Source organism: Cupressus sempervirens, chromosome 9 (genome assembly GCF_028749045.1).
Source record: "Cupressus sempervirens isolate cs-2001-9-10 chromosome 9, ASM2874904v1, whole genome shotgun sequence".
Classification (NCBI taxonomy): domain Eukaryota; kingdom Viridiplantae; phylum Streptophyta; class Pinopsida; order Cupressales; family Cupressaceae; genus Cupressus; species Cupressus sempervirens.
In genome coordinates this window covers 507,227,352-507,241,789 of record NC_143126.1, presented here as the reverse complement: position 1 = coordinate 507,241,789, position 14,438 = coordinate 507,227,352, and the positions used below count along the sequence as shown (strand labels likewise).

Here is a 14,438-nt window from a genome sequence, read left to right as displayed (position 1 = left end):
GTGGGGGCAGGGGGGGGGGAAGTGTGGTTGTGGGCTCTATTTTTTGTGGAGTGGTTGACCCCATGATAATTTATCTAGGGGGCTAAGGGTTTATTTGGAACATTTTCCTACAAAATAAGAGCTTCGACTTTTTAGCCCTCTCAATTTGAGTGATTGAAAATAAGATAGAGTTAGAAATAAGTCCACCAGTTTAGGGATCTTTTTCACCACATGTCAATAATCTATTTCTTATTTTAAAAATTTAATTATGAGAGTCATAAAATAATTACACCATAAAGTTAAAATCTTAACTTGATATTCACTCTAAGGGTTTGTTTGGTCGCGAGAATAAGAATTGGGAAGAGGTTATTTTGGATTTGTTATTATAGAATAAAAAATTCCAAATTTGTTACTCTAGACTCATTTGGTTCGACAAAACTAAAATTGGAATTACAACTAAAATTGACATTTTTAAAGGTCTTGAGCAGTTACTGTGAATGTTTTGAGAAACGAGCCTTTTATTTTATCATCACAGACAAGTTCCCCAATACTATTAACAGAAAAACTTATTTATGCCTACCGTTACCATTTCTCAAATTAATAAAATTGACTGACATGCCCTTCGTAAACAAAGGATGCTTTGAACTGTTGGGCTTGAACTTTACAGAATCTTCATTGCAACTTAGGAAAAATAAAAATAAATAGAAAAACCAGAAATAAACTACATACAATACACCTTCAACTCAAAATCAAAGTCGCTCCTACTACATTCGATCAAACTGATTTGCTTTGAATATCCAAAACACATTTGAACCTTCACTTATAAACAACCACTCTTCATTTTCTAATACCCTAAAGCGCTAATATTTTAACAATTTGAGGTTCTGATGAAGAATTTAGCTCCATTTGAAGTATTTTCTTCCTCTAAAGTGATCGATTCATTTGAGGCAATTTAAAGAAAATTCTTGGTGGCAAAGGATTTCTCTGCATAAATTTTGTGGAGAGTTCTCTAAGCAGGTTCCCATGCAACTGCTTAGCTTATTTTTTCTAGCAACACCTGCTCATTTTTTTTGTGGCAGAATTTGTGGAGCTAGTGGCCCCATGGATCATAATATCCCTGACATAATTTTAAGCAATGTTCTAAATATAATTTTTGAACTAGTTTTTAATCATTTCTCTTGCAAATAATTTTGAAAACTAAAATGCAGGCAAATCAAAAGGGAATGGAAAGAAGGGGTGAAGACATGTCACTTTTCCCAATAAGAAGCCACAACTTATTTCTAGCCCCCTTATTTTCTCACAACTTATTTTAATTTGCTAAAAAATAGTTGCTCCACATAAATAGGAAAAGACTTTAAATTCTCCTTTACTTACAATTTTTATGTTGCATGGGGAACATTGTGCTGCTTAAATTTAAGTAGAAATTTGATTTAAGCGGCACCATGGGGACATGATATCTGTTTTATGCTTCCAGTGAAGGATTGAACTCTGTTTCAAGCAGTGTCTTCTTTTAGAGGAATCTAATGCAATTTTGTTTTCCATAGAAAAGCCCTAGCTACAAAGAATTTCTATGCATAAATTTTGTGGTCTGTTTTAGCTTGTGCTGAAGAATCGAGCCTTGTTAGAAGTAGATTTGAAATTTTCATCAAATATGAAAAAGTCAAATGGGAATAAGAATGAGAATTTGATATTCCACCTATTTAGGTGGAATTGTAAATGCTCATTTTTGGGTCAAAATTAGAATACATATTCTTGTTCTCAATTTTGATTCAGTGCACCCAAAATGAGGATTCAAAATTTTAGGAATTCAGATGCCTATTGCAATCAAATTCCTGCCAAACATGCCCTAAAATTAATAGAACCTCTATCTTTCTTAAATTTAGAAGATAAAATTTTAAAATAACCACACTAAAAAATTATAGACAATTCACTTTTAAATATTTTTAAAAACTCCATGCAACCCCTTCTCTATCTCTATTTTTAAGAAGCCCCCTCCATATAACCGAAGGCCCCTCTCTCCCCTAGTTTTTATTATTTAAATATTTGGACGAGGAGACCCTGACCAAAGGTGAACTACTCATTGATGGCCAAATCAATTCTGAAAGAGAAGTATACATGAACTTTTATTTTGTAGCAGACAGCTTGGTCAACGGGCGTAGCAGGACATGTCCTTCCCGAGATGGTCATCTTTGGCAGATAGGTTAAGTTTATACAAAAGTGAAAAATGCAGGTGGATACAGACGTTATTGAGTTTCTGAATGGTTAGTTGTAAGGGAAATGTATTTTCTGATTCACTGAAGAGGGTTTTCAGGTCGAGGGATGAAAACCAGATTGTAAAGGTATCTTATGACATTTTAGAAGCTAGAGCTTCCTTGTGCATGACTGCAATTTTTTTTAAAAGCAGATGCAGTTAGGGTTAGGTTATTGGGTTTTTTCTTAACTCTTAGAACTAAGATATTAGAGTTTTGTTTAATGTACGGTCGGGAGAATCGTTAGATAAAATCGATTTATTTGTCGAAATTATAAAAATAACAGTTTCAATATGAGCATTCTATCAATTTTTTGAGGCCAAATACATACATTTTTCTATTGGTATTAATTCTTCAGCACAAGTTAATTTGCATGCGAAATCTACATCATCCTTCAATCAGTTGGTCAGTTGCTTCGCCCCAGTATTTCTAATATGAGTAATCATTGTTCCCACATATAGTAGTTGCATCCCACCTATTCAGTTTTGATGACTGGATAATATTTTAGTTTGTTCGTGTGCCATGGTTTTGTGATTAGGGGTAACACTTTTCATTCCTTCAATTCAAGGCAGTCATCAGATTTTTACACAGTTGGATACACTTTAGCTGTGAGGAAACTTGGATGCATGGTTTTACCTTGTAAGAGCTTTATAGATGGAACTGTATTCCTTTTATTTTCTTAGTCTAATTTATTTTCCTTGAGACCATATTTGATAAGAATGATTTGGCACCAATAACCTTGGTTCAAACTTCATACATTCAATTCTGCAGCGGTTATACTACATGTTGGATAATCTTCATAGAGATAGGTGACTAATGGACGTTGGCTACACGTCAGTGGTCTTAATATCGTAATATATTAGCCAAGTTTTACCATGCTTAAAGCCAACAAAACGATCCGTGTTTAATTTACGCTCATCTTGACAGATAATAATATTTTTGTAATCTATTTTAATCCTCAAAACATGGGAGCCCAGTCCTATGATGTTCTTTTAGTTCGTTAAAGGATTTTTAAAAACATTTTCCATTGCATGTACGAGATTTGTTTAGTTCTTTTTATAATTATTAATTTTTTAACCTATGCAAATATATATTTTAATTTGTAATTCGTATTAGGGTGTTCTTATTGTTGGAAAATGAGAAAATTGTCCTAGAAGATGGGTAGAGTTAGGATTCCTCTCTAGGAGCTGGTTGGTATTTTTGAGTTTCTAATATCTATCAAAGTCAGCATACTCTTACTCTGTTAAAATATGTGGTCGAGTTTCTAATCTTCTTGGCAGGGGTAATGTCATGTAGTTTGAACAGAATGAAACTCAATAATGCTCTTAAAATAGATGTGGTAATCTATCTTTCTTACTGAAATTTGAAGTTGGTGAAATTTGAAGTTGAGTTTGTTGAATGATATTTCATCACAATTTCACACCACGAGTCTTTCAGGTGTGTCTTATGCTCTCTCTCTTTCACACCCACAAAAAAATATACACGCTATTTGTCATGCTAGGGTTTACTTGTGTGCGGTTGCTCAACCCGTGAAAACTTTATGTTTATATGAAGTTTGAGTTGTTTAACTTTGCAAATCATACATCTTGTTTTTCATTTTTTATTTTTTGAAAAAGAAAGCATGATGAATGGTGAGGTCTCAAATTGTGGACCTCATCCTCATTTAACAGAGGTGAAGTCCAAATCTACAAGCACATTAGATCGGAAAGGGTTGAGCATGCAATTACAATGGTCCAACAGGGTTTGAATCTTGGGGGCACAGTGTTATGTATGTGTGAAGCAAATGAAGTCACTAGATGTAATTTGCTGAATACATTGGTTAACGTCATGTTAGCCCTGTTGTAAACGTTGTGTTAACTGTGTGCGTAAGTCTTGCCCGGGAGTAGTTGAAGCATTTATTACAAAGTTTGACTTTGTGAAGCTTCCAGATGCTGGTGCCCAGTTTAGGCTTTCAAATTAGTTTTCTGGCACTCAGTTTAGGTTTTTAAGTTAGATTTTTTGGCGCCCTATTTATTGTTCTTGTAATATATACATCCAATGTATCTCACAATGTAAGGTAATGTTGTATGAAGAATTTGAATATAAAAAGTATTCTCTCCTTGCTCTCTGATTGACTCTGTTGTTACTCATGCTCTGTGTATTGCTTTGTGATTCACTGTTATGTGTTAATATTTGTGAATCTATCACACACTCCTGCCATCATTTGTCCTAACACACAGCAACACCACTCCATTTTATTTTCCTCTAATGTTGCATTTTAAAATTTATGAAAATAGTTTGTGCCATGAAGGTCTATGTAGTTTTGAAGTATTTCATTTGGATGTGGGGACACTGTTGCAGCCCCTTAATCCCATTGGGGCACTGCCCCTAAAGCTCCATGAAGCTGTGGGATATGGAGCCAAAGCAAACTGACTTAGATGCTTCCACCTTTGAACATGTTACAATTGAGTTCAAATGGGAGCATATTTTAGTGTGAGTGGCAATGGCCCAGACCGGGTCATCAGATTTTCTTACATCATCTAATGCCTATGATAATGCTGGTGTCCATTATTTAGAATATCCTTATTATAGCGAAATCGGAAAATTGGTTATTAAACTTGATATCATTATTTTAATATTGAATTTCAAATTTGAGCAATGAATGTTTTATGGTATTTTTAATTTTTCAGAGTTAATGGTGGTCTTTGTTGATTATATTATGCTATGTGGTAACATAGACTGGCATCTAACCGACCTGTCCTGCAAGTGCTATGCTTCAGCTTCAGTTTGATCAGTAATAAGGAGCATATCTATAAAGACAGCCCGAACTATATTATTTTTTTGACAGTTGAATGATATTTATGCACACCACGAAGATCTCTCACTCTCTCACCCAAATTAAAAACACACTTCTTGTGTTGCTAGGGTTTACCTGTGTGTGGGTGTCTGTCAAGTTTCAGCTGTTCAACTTTGGAAATTATACATCCATTATCATTAAATTTTTTTGTTTTCTGTTTTTTCTAAAAGAAAAATATGATAAATGGTGAGGTCTTAAATTGGAGACCTCGTCCTCATCTAACAAAGCTGGGGCCCAAACCTGCAAGCACATTGGATCAGTGAAGGTTTGAGCCTGACAACACCACCACTCCATTGCCTTTTCCTTTAATGTTGTATTTTAAAATTTATGAAGACGGTGTGTGCCATGAGGTCTATGTAGTTTTGAAGTATTTCATTTGGATGTGGGGGCACTGCTGCTGCCCCTTGACCCCACTGGGGCACTCCTTTAAGCTGTGGGATATGGAGCCGAAGCAAACTGATTTAGTTGCTTCTGCTTTTCAACATGTCACACAATTTAGTTCAAATGGGAGCATTTTTTAGTGTGAGTGGGAATTCGTCAGATTTTCTTACATCATCTAATGCCTAAGATAATGCTGGTGTTCATGATTTAGAAGATCCTTATTATACTGAAAATTGGTTGTTAGACTTGTTATTATTATTTTAATATTGAACTTAAAGTTTGAGCAATGAGTGTTTTATGGTATTTTTAATTTTTCAGAGTTTATGAGGTGTTTGTTGATTATGTTATGCTATGTGGTAACATAGATTAGGACCTAACCAACCTGTCCTGCAAGTGCTATGCTTCAGCTTTAGTTTCATCAGTAATAAGAAACATCTATAAAAACAGCCTGAACTATAATATTATTTGAACTGTCGTGTGCAACTGGTAATGAGGTAAATTGATGATATACAGTTTTCATATTTCTTTTTTCGGGGTCTTTCCCTCGTGTCCAGTGTAGTGCATCAAAACTTTGTGTAGGACTTGTAGTTTTGTAATGAATGCACTTTCAAGAGTTATTATAAAATGGAGTTTTCAAACTACCTTGCCATGAGTGATTTGTCGCAGAGAATTGATCGATAAACTCTAAATAGGTTGGAGTATCTGTTAGCTTGGTTTTGAGTGGTTCTTTATTGAAATGATAACCATTTAGGAGAATTGTCTGTCTCAAGTTTTTCTATCTTTTCTGGAGTCTTGTTTTACGCCTTATCCCATTCAACTTTCAAAGTTTTTGTGATTAATTTTATTGCATGTTCTGTTTTTTGCTGGTAATTTTTGAGCTTAAAATGATTCAACACAAGTTAGAGGGTTATGCTTATGCAATTATGCAATTATGTATTACATTGAGGCAATGTAATGTTTCTTGGAATCAAAGTTGTCTTTTGGGTCAGGGAATGCCTTATTTTATTTCTATTGTGATTTGAACTGCAAGAAATCTCTTGCGATGATAGCATCAATCATGAGCCTCTACAAGGATTGCGCACTGAGGTAGAATTTTACCCGGCTTGTGAAGGGCAGAGATTAATGAGCCTAAATGCTAATCTGAAGAGATTCCATTTTTATTTTAGTGTTTTCCTGGGGCATTACCTCTGATTATGCTGTTGAATTTGTTGTCTTTTTTATGGTTTGTCTTGGGTATGTTTAGCTGGTAAATAGTTTTAAGTTTTAACTTAATAAACATTGAATTCTGAACAGAAAGGAATGTTATGCTTGCAGTCTTTTCAGTAATTTGGTGAGTTGAGGCAAATGCCTTTTGAGTTTGTTGTTCTGGAGAAACAATTGATAAATAAGATACAGAGTTTGGTAGTTAGTTTGAATGACGTATTTGCTCAATCATACCTATGCATGTTTGTCTTAGGTTTTGCTTTTAGTCTAGTTTGCTGGAATTCTGCCTGGTAAATAGTTTTAAGTTTTAACTTAATAAACATTGAATTCTGAACAGAAAGGAATGTTATGCTTGCAGTCTTTTCAGTAATTTGGTGAGTTGAGGCAAATGCCTTTTGAGTTTGTTGTTCTGGAGAAACAATTGATAAATAAGATACAGAGTTTGGCGGTTAGTTTGAATGACGTATTTGCTAAATCATACCTATGCATGTTTGTCTTAGGTTTTGCTTTTAGTCTAGTTTGCTGGAATTCTGCCTCGTAAATAGTTCTAAGTATTAACTTAATAAACATTGAATTCTGAACAGAAAGGAATGTTATGCTTGCAGTCTTTTCAGTAATTTGGTGAGTTGAGGCAAATGCCTTTTGAGTTTGTTGTTCTGGAGAAACAGTTGATTAATAAGATCCAGAGTTTGGCAGTTAGTTTGAATGACGTATTTGCTAAATCATACCTATGCATGTTTGTCTTAGGTTTTGCTTTTAGTCTAGTTTGCTGGAATTCTGCCTGGTAAGACTGACTTGAATGCAAGTAAATACCTGTGATGATAGCATTGATCATGAGCTTCTACAAGGATTGCGCACCGAGGTAAAAATTTACCTGGCTTGTAGGGTGCAGAGATTAATGAGCCTAAATGCTAATCTGAGGATTTCACATCTTTTATTGGACTGCTTTCTTAAGGCATTTGCCAAATTTGTGATTCTTTATTAATGGTACGTTACGCTTATGTGTAGCTGTTTATATTTTGAACTTAGGAATGTGTAAACATAAAAGTAATCTTTTGATTTCAGGCTTTTGCAATGATTTGATGAGTCGAGGCAAAATGACTTTGCCTAGGTTGTCACAAAGAATCAATGGATAAGAAACATATAGTTTGGCAGGTTAGTTTGAATGACTTATCTAAATGTTACCCATGCAGGTTTGTCCATTCCAGTTTTTGCGTTTACTCCAGTTTGCTGTGATTTCTTGTTAAGATTGACTTGAAAGGAAGAAACCTACGATGGGAGCAATATGCAGGAGCCTCAGGGACGACTTTGAAGTTGTTCTTGACTTGGAGTGGGTAAGGATTAATGAAGAAGTAAATGCTAATGAAAGGTGTTGCTTGGACATTTCATTAGTTTATTTTTGAATTGGTTATCTTTAAACTGATCGCTCGCAGGATCGAGTCTTAAGTTTTGCTTTTGAGGCCAGCTTGTGTGTTTTTTATTCATCAAATCCGTGCTGAATTGCAAGTAGACACTTGTGATATGCTAACACTTGCAAGCCTTTAAAATAATTTTATTGTGGTGGGCAGAAGTGATGGACTATATTGCTAAAACGAGGTTTTGCATTTACATCATATACGATTTCCTAGTGTTGCACCACAAGGGGACGTGGATGGGGTATGGAGGTGTTTATATACATATAGTAGTAGAAAACTTAGTTGTGAAAAGATGTATAAGAATTAACATTTCAAGTGAAACTTTGGGAAAGTAGTAAAATAGCAAATTTGCATATACTAAGATATGAATTGTATGTGTCAAATATGTCAAATATGACTGATATTTTACGGACAGGAGTACTTCCATTCACCACTGTGGTTATATGAAACCCATGTATATTGAAATTAACCATATATGAAAATGGAATTGGATAATGTATCATTGAATAAATATGACAATAGTACCACATGAATTGCAAATATAGAAACACCAACATAGAAGCCCTAGTTCTGATTTTTATTTAGGATAGCCAGCCTAAACAATAATAATGTATGCAATAGCAGTTATTAACCCTCATAAATTTTGCAAATGGCTTGAAATTTTTTTTTAAGCAGCCAAAATTATATGTATATACATGATTTTCTTGCAAATATACATAAATATAAAAACCAATAAAACTTTTAGAAGTCTGAAAGAATGTCAAAGGACATCCTGGGCATCCCTAAGACGTTCAGGGGATTGCAAATTCCCTTGATGTCCCCATCTCAGAAATGTAGGGCTTCATGTTTCCATGTTTCACTGTGGTTTCATTGCGAACAATCCTCATATGCATGCTCCTCTAAGAGATTGATGCATTATTTGAAAAATTAAAAAAATGATAGATCCAATGTAGGGAAAGATAAAATGGTCTAAGTCTTTCTTTTGTGACTAGAATGTGTTGTTTTTTGTTCATCAAGACTGCTTTTAACTGTAGGTCCAAATTTGTAATAATGCCAGTGCACACAATTATCAATTCACACAAGCCTCTAGAGGAATTGTATGTAGAGTTTAAGTTCTCCTTGGCTTGTAGTGAGCAAGAAGTATTAAGCTAAAATGTTAGTTTAGCATTTGCATTTCATAGGATATTCCCTCATATTTTTGTTTGGTTGACATCAGTACATTATCTATCCTTTGATCATCATTCATTGTAAATAGCCCTTTTAGAACAAAGTAGTGTAATTTTCATCCTCGAAGAAAGTCTTGTGAATGCTAAGATTGCTAGAAGATCATATAATGATTTCAAAGTTACTTCAAGGTTAGGTCTTGACTGTGGATAAGCACGATGTTTGATGTGATTTGCTAATGATCACAATGGGCGTAACGTGTGTATACTCAGACTCATTGCAAGCCATGCACATGAAAGGGGTTTACGCTGGCTTTGTACAACAATTTAAGATCACTAAAATGGTAAAAGTATGAACCAAAGGAATTCATCAGTACGCCACCACTTCTCCATTGCAACTGCAACACTTTAGCCACACTAAATTTAATCTAATTGAGGGAATTTAAGGGAATATAAGAGAACAAGCAAGAACTAAGACACATCAAGTATTCACCAAGTTTCATTGAAAACTCTATTATCTTAGTAGCTCATAGCAACAATCTCAAAAAATCCTCTCTTACAAATGATAAGTGAGGCCTTTATATAGGTTCTCGATTACAACAGATGGCCTAGATGATCACAACAATCAATGGCTAGATTGTGCTACATCAACCCTAATTAGGGTTAGGGCAAATTAAAGGAATCTATATTAATGCAATAAGGAATCCACTACTATAGTGGGTAATAAATGCCCACTATGCATTAAATGCATCTATCCTTGGTTCCCTCGCTTGAAGGCATGGATTTGATCCAACACTGTCTCCAACTCGTTTGAACAGCTGCTTGGTGTTGATTCTTGCTTGAATTCTAGAACTGCAACTGCTCTTTTTGTCTTTCCTAAACTTCCTCCCAATCCGGTAGCAAATTTTGAGTGGTGTGCATGTTATTCGAGAAGATGGCGAAGTTCTCAAAATCATCTCTTTCAAAAACATTTAGTTGAAAGAACTCCTACAACTTGACTTTCAAATTATTTGTTGTCATTTCATCTTCTACCAATCTTGTGAAAATGATGTGATTGTATTGGGCACACCCTACTTGATGTTCTCAAGAACCCTTTTCGATTGAGCAGATTCCTTGGTGAAACTCTCAAACATTTCCTCAGTTGTGATCACTGTACTATACCATGGAAGGAAATCATAGACATCCCCTTGGTCAATAACTTCACCATCGATCAACACTTGCTTTGGGGTCTCCATCAAATTCTGAATATTAGAAATCATTTCATCTTGGTAAATATGCTCATCTTCCCATGGTTCCTCCATGCATTGAATCTTGGAGAGTACAACTAATGTCCTAGTATGCACTTGCACCAATTCTTTTGCATATTTGAATGCTTCTTCGTGAATTCTTTCAACCCAAACCTTCACACCTTGAATAGTCTGCTTGATCTTGTCAATATCATCTACAACTTTAGCTAAGACACCTATCATAGGGACAAATGATGGACCTTCATCTCTTACTGGACAAGGCAAGTTGTTGATGTACATACACGTGGCTTTGATTTCTCTCTTTTTTGTTTATGTATCCTTCTTCTAACTTTTTCAACCTATCTTTCAAGTTTGAGTGGAGTCATCAAACTCTTCTATGATTTGCTCCTAGGAAGCATGACCAAGATTGATTTTCGTGACATGGTACTCATCTAGAGCGATATGATCCTTACCCTTGTCAACTATAGGAGTTGCAATATGCAAAATCTTGGACCTCGATTCTCCTCTAACAACCTTAGAGAATCCTTTTGCTTTCCCTTGTTCTTTGGATTGGTTTGCTTGGTCCATTTTTTTTGCAATTCAGCTGTTAGATCAACCTCTTATTATTTACTTTTTTGAATTCGTTGCTTTAACCATTCTTGAATGGGTATACTCAAGCTCCCATGTTCACAAATTGTTCTTTCCTTTGGACTGTTTGAATGTTGATCTCCTCTTCACCTCTTGAACTATCCACCGTCACTTTAGGAGCTACAACTTCAATACTTGGAATATGTATTCATTGCTACAAGAGCTTCTTCCTCTTCTGGACCAGCCTTGACCTCCATCATTTCTCACTCTAAGATTGTCAAGGCTGGTGAACAATTATACTTACTCTGTCTTGTATTGGCTTGGCCAAATTTTCTTCTCACTCAAATCTCCTTATGCTTGTCTCCACTTCTTGTCTTTCAAATGTTTCTATCTCATGAACACTGGGAATGCAACTTGGAGAAGAGGGAACATTTTCAGGTTTCAGCTTCTTTTGTTAAGCCTTTTGGGCATCTCTCTCACTACTAGTATGCTTTTCTTGAGCTACCTCTTTCCCTTTCCTACTTTGTACACCTTTTGATGAAATCTCTTTATCTTCAATACTCTCGTCAGATATTTGCCTTGGTCTCTCATCCCAGAGTGGTTAGTGGTCAATTAATCTATATGTAAATCCATTTGTTGGCACAACTAGTTTATTGAGTTTATGCTTATTCCACAATTTTGTAAAATCCAAGATTGGCTTTGAAAGAGTGTTCAGATCTGTGACCTCTTTCTTTTGCCAATCATACGGATGAATTGTCATTTCTAGATCGAATCCTTTTCACATCACATTTGGATCCTAAACCATCTGATCAAGATATTGGAATATGTTGCATACTCGTACAATGCTTAACCAAAGTATTGAATGCATCCTCTTTCTAATTTTGTGCTCATCCACAACATTCGCCCAATAATCTAAGGTGAACTTTATGCTAATACTTTGATCCTGTTATTGATGTGATCTTGTTGTAGGGATCAAAATCAAACCTTTTCAGATAAAGGGGAAGAAGAAAAAAGTGCAGTTCATCTGATGATCTCTCCGTTGCCTTTAGACATGGGCATGTCATAGTTTTGCCTTATCCAATGGAAATTGGGAAATGCAATCCCAACTTCCTCTTCCCTTTATGAATCTTGTCATAAATTGTGAGTTGTCGAGAAAGCTCTAAGAAAACCATCTTATCCATTGGGTACCTCAGAAGTTTGTATGACTCCATGGAAAATCCTTGAACTCGAATGTATGGAAAGTTGGGAAATTGAATGGTTGAAGTGCCATAATTCTCCATCAAATTCATTGTAGGCTCTTTTGTAGGGTCTTGACTATGCACATGGCAAAGACATCATTAACCCTTACATAATAATTCCTCGAATACAAATGCAATTGTGGGTAGTATTTATGAACTTTCAAGTGTTGGGTTTCGCTCCTACTCAGTCCTTTGCATCTTAGTCTATCATAATTTATCCTTCGTGCTAACGTATAGGTGACATAAGAGCTCATGTAATTTTTTTTGGTGTGCACTAGATTCATCAATTATTCATTCAGGTTATTACTTATGAGTCCAACCTAATCTATCCTATCACCTGCTCAAAAAAGTATCACATCCAATATTCAAATTTATAGGAATGAGACATCAAAAATGCGACTAGGCATCATGATTACGTCGCTATACTCCCGCTGCAAGTCAAGACACAATAGTTTCTTAGGAATATTTGAATGATGTGATCTATTCTTTTTCAATCATTTCTTGTTAATTATTTCTTCACAAATATGAATTTCAACAATGTAGACTTTGAGTGATTGCTTGTGTGTTTTCGTCACCATCCTCAAGTGTGAAGGAATTTGAAATGCGTCATATATGAATGCTATTGAAAAATCTGTAAGAAATTTTCCATTTAAATCCTTGATTGTTTTTGTCTCTGAGACAATAATGCTCGGCACATTCTATGATCAACTTTGGATACTGAAAGGTAGGAGGAAAACTAGTTGCAGCAACAATACCTCTCCTTTATCATGATTCTAGTGGCCAAGTGTGTTGACCAATGATCCTTGTATTCAAACATTCTTAGATTGAGGCTTGTATCTCCAATTTCTGCCCACTTCGACATGATTCTGGATTTGGGGTAGAACCCTGTCTTTTCATTCTTTATCAACTATCTTTGTGACTCTCATGTTCCTCGGGGTTTCGCCATTCCTCCATTCCAAAACAAAAATTGTTTGTAAGTAAGAATTTGCAAAAAGCATAAAAACACAATTCCTTTTAAAGATGAAGATTTTTGGAACTTTGTCAAGATTTTCAGATTTTTCTCCTTGAAATTTACTTTTCATGCTCTTCTCAAGAAACATGTAATTTTCCACAACTACTGAAAAAGGTTAGATTCCAAGAGAATTTCCTGTTGCCTCAAGGATCACAAAAATTTCTTCGTAGATCTTTCTCACAACTTCTCTAAATTTCACTCTTGCTCTTGGTGAACAATTGTCTTTAAAATTTTAGACTAAAATTAGGCAGCTACTTTTTACTTTTTTACCGAGTTACCAAGGTTCTCATTTTTGTGCCACTTGTCATTGCTTTTCTCCAGTTTTCCAAAAAGTTGGCAATTTGATTCTTTCAACTTCACGATGAAGTTTTGTAATTTATTTATCTAGTTTGATTGTTGGGAATTAATTAATTAATTATTAAGTAAAAAATTAAATATTTAATCAATTCATCAATTTTCTTGATTAAAATGCAAACATCACTTTTCTTTTTTTAATTTCCCAATTTAATTATTTTGGATTATTTTTAAAAAAATTATTCATTAAACATTAATAATATTAATATTTAATTTTTATGTAAATCCAAAAAACATATTGTGTTCTTCAAAAGTCGTCTTTCGATTTTACCAAAATCTAATGCTTTAAATTGAACTTTTTCATCCTTAAAGAATTATCTCCAATATTTTGCTTTTTCCACAATTTTGAAGGTTTCAAACTTTAAGATGTTTTTAATTTATTTTTTCAAATTTTCCAAAATTTCAATTTCTTCAGATTTTTTTTCCCAAGTCTTGGAGTATTTTTCCAAAATTCCAAAAATTTCAACTATTTATAATCATAGATTTTTTTGGAATTTTTGCTAGATTTTCAAAATTTTCTTCACTGTCCGAGAATTTTTGTTATTTAGGAACTTCCAAATTTCCAATTTTGTCAATTTAGTGCTTTTCGACAACGAAGTTGGGATGAGAAATTCTTCTCCTTTTGGAACACTTTCCATGATGGGTAAAAATTGTGCCAAAAAAAAAATTGTGTGGAGGATTTCCATCCGCATGAAAACGTCCAAAACCATAGCAAAACCACGCTCCACAATTTGAGGAGGGCGGAGTTTTGATCCTCGAGGATTTTGTCAGCGATAATGGTATTCCGCGACCAT

At 34.6% G+C, this 14,438-nt stretch overlaps 1 long non-coding RNA gene across 3 annotated transcripts; it reads left to right on the top strand.

The window, feature by feature from the left end:
* The first annotated feature begins 1,936 nt into the window (after positions 1-1,936).
* Positions 1,937-8,574, top strand: LOC149539566 (uncharacterized). Of its 3 annotated transcripts, none has more exons than XR_016356260.1 (3): positions 2,001-2,318; positions 7,842-7,982; positions 8,082-8,574. It is a non-coding gene; the product is annotated as an uncharacterized LOC149539566 (long non-coding RNA). The 3 variants fall into 3 exon arrangements; XR_016356259.1 differs by having other exon boundaries at positions 2,002-2,318; positions 8,217-8,574; XR_016356258.1 differs by having other exon boundaries at positions 1,937-2,318; positions 7,842-8,574.
* Positions 8,575-14,438: the final 5,864 nt, after the last annotated feature.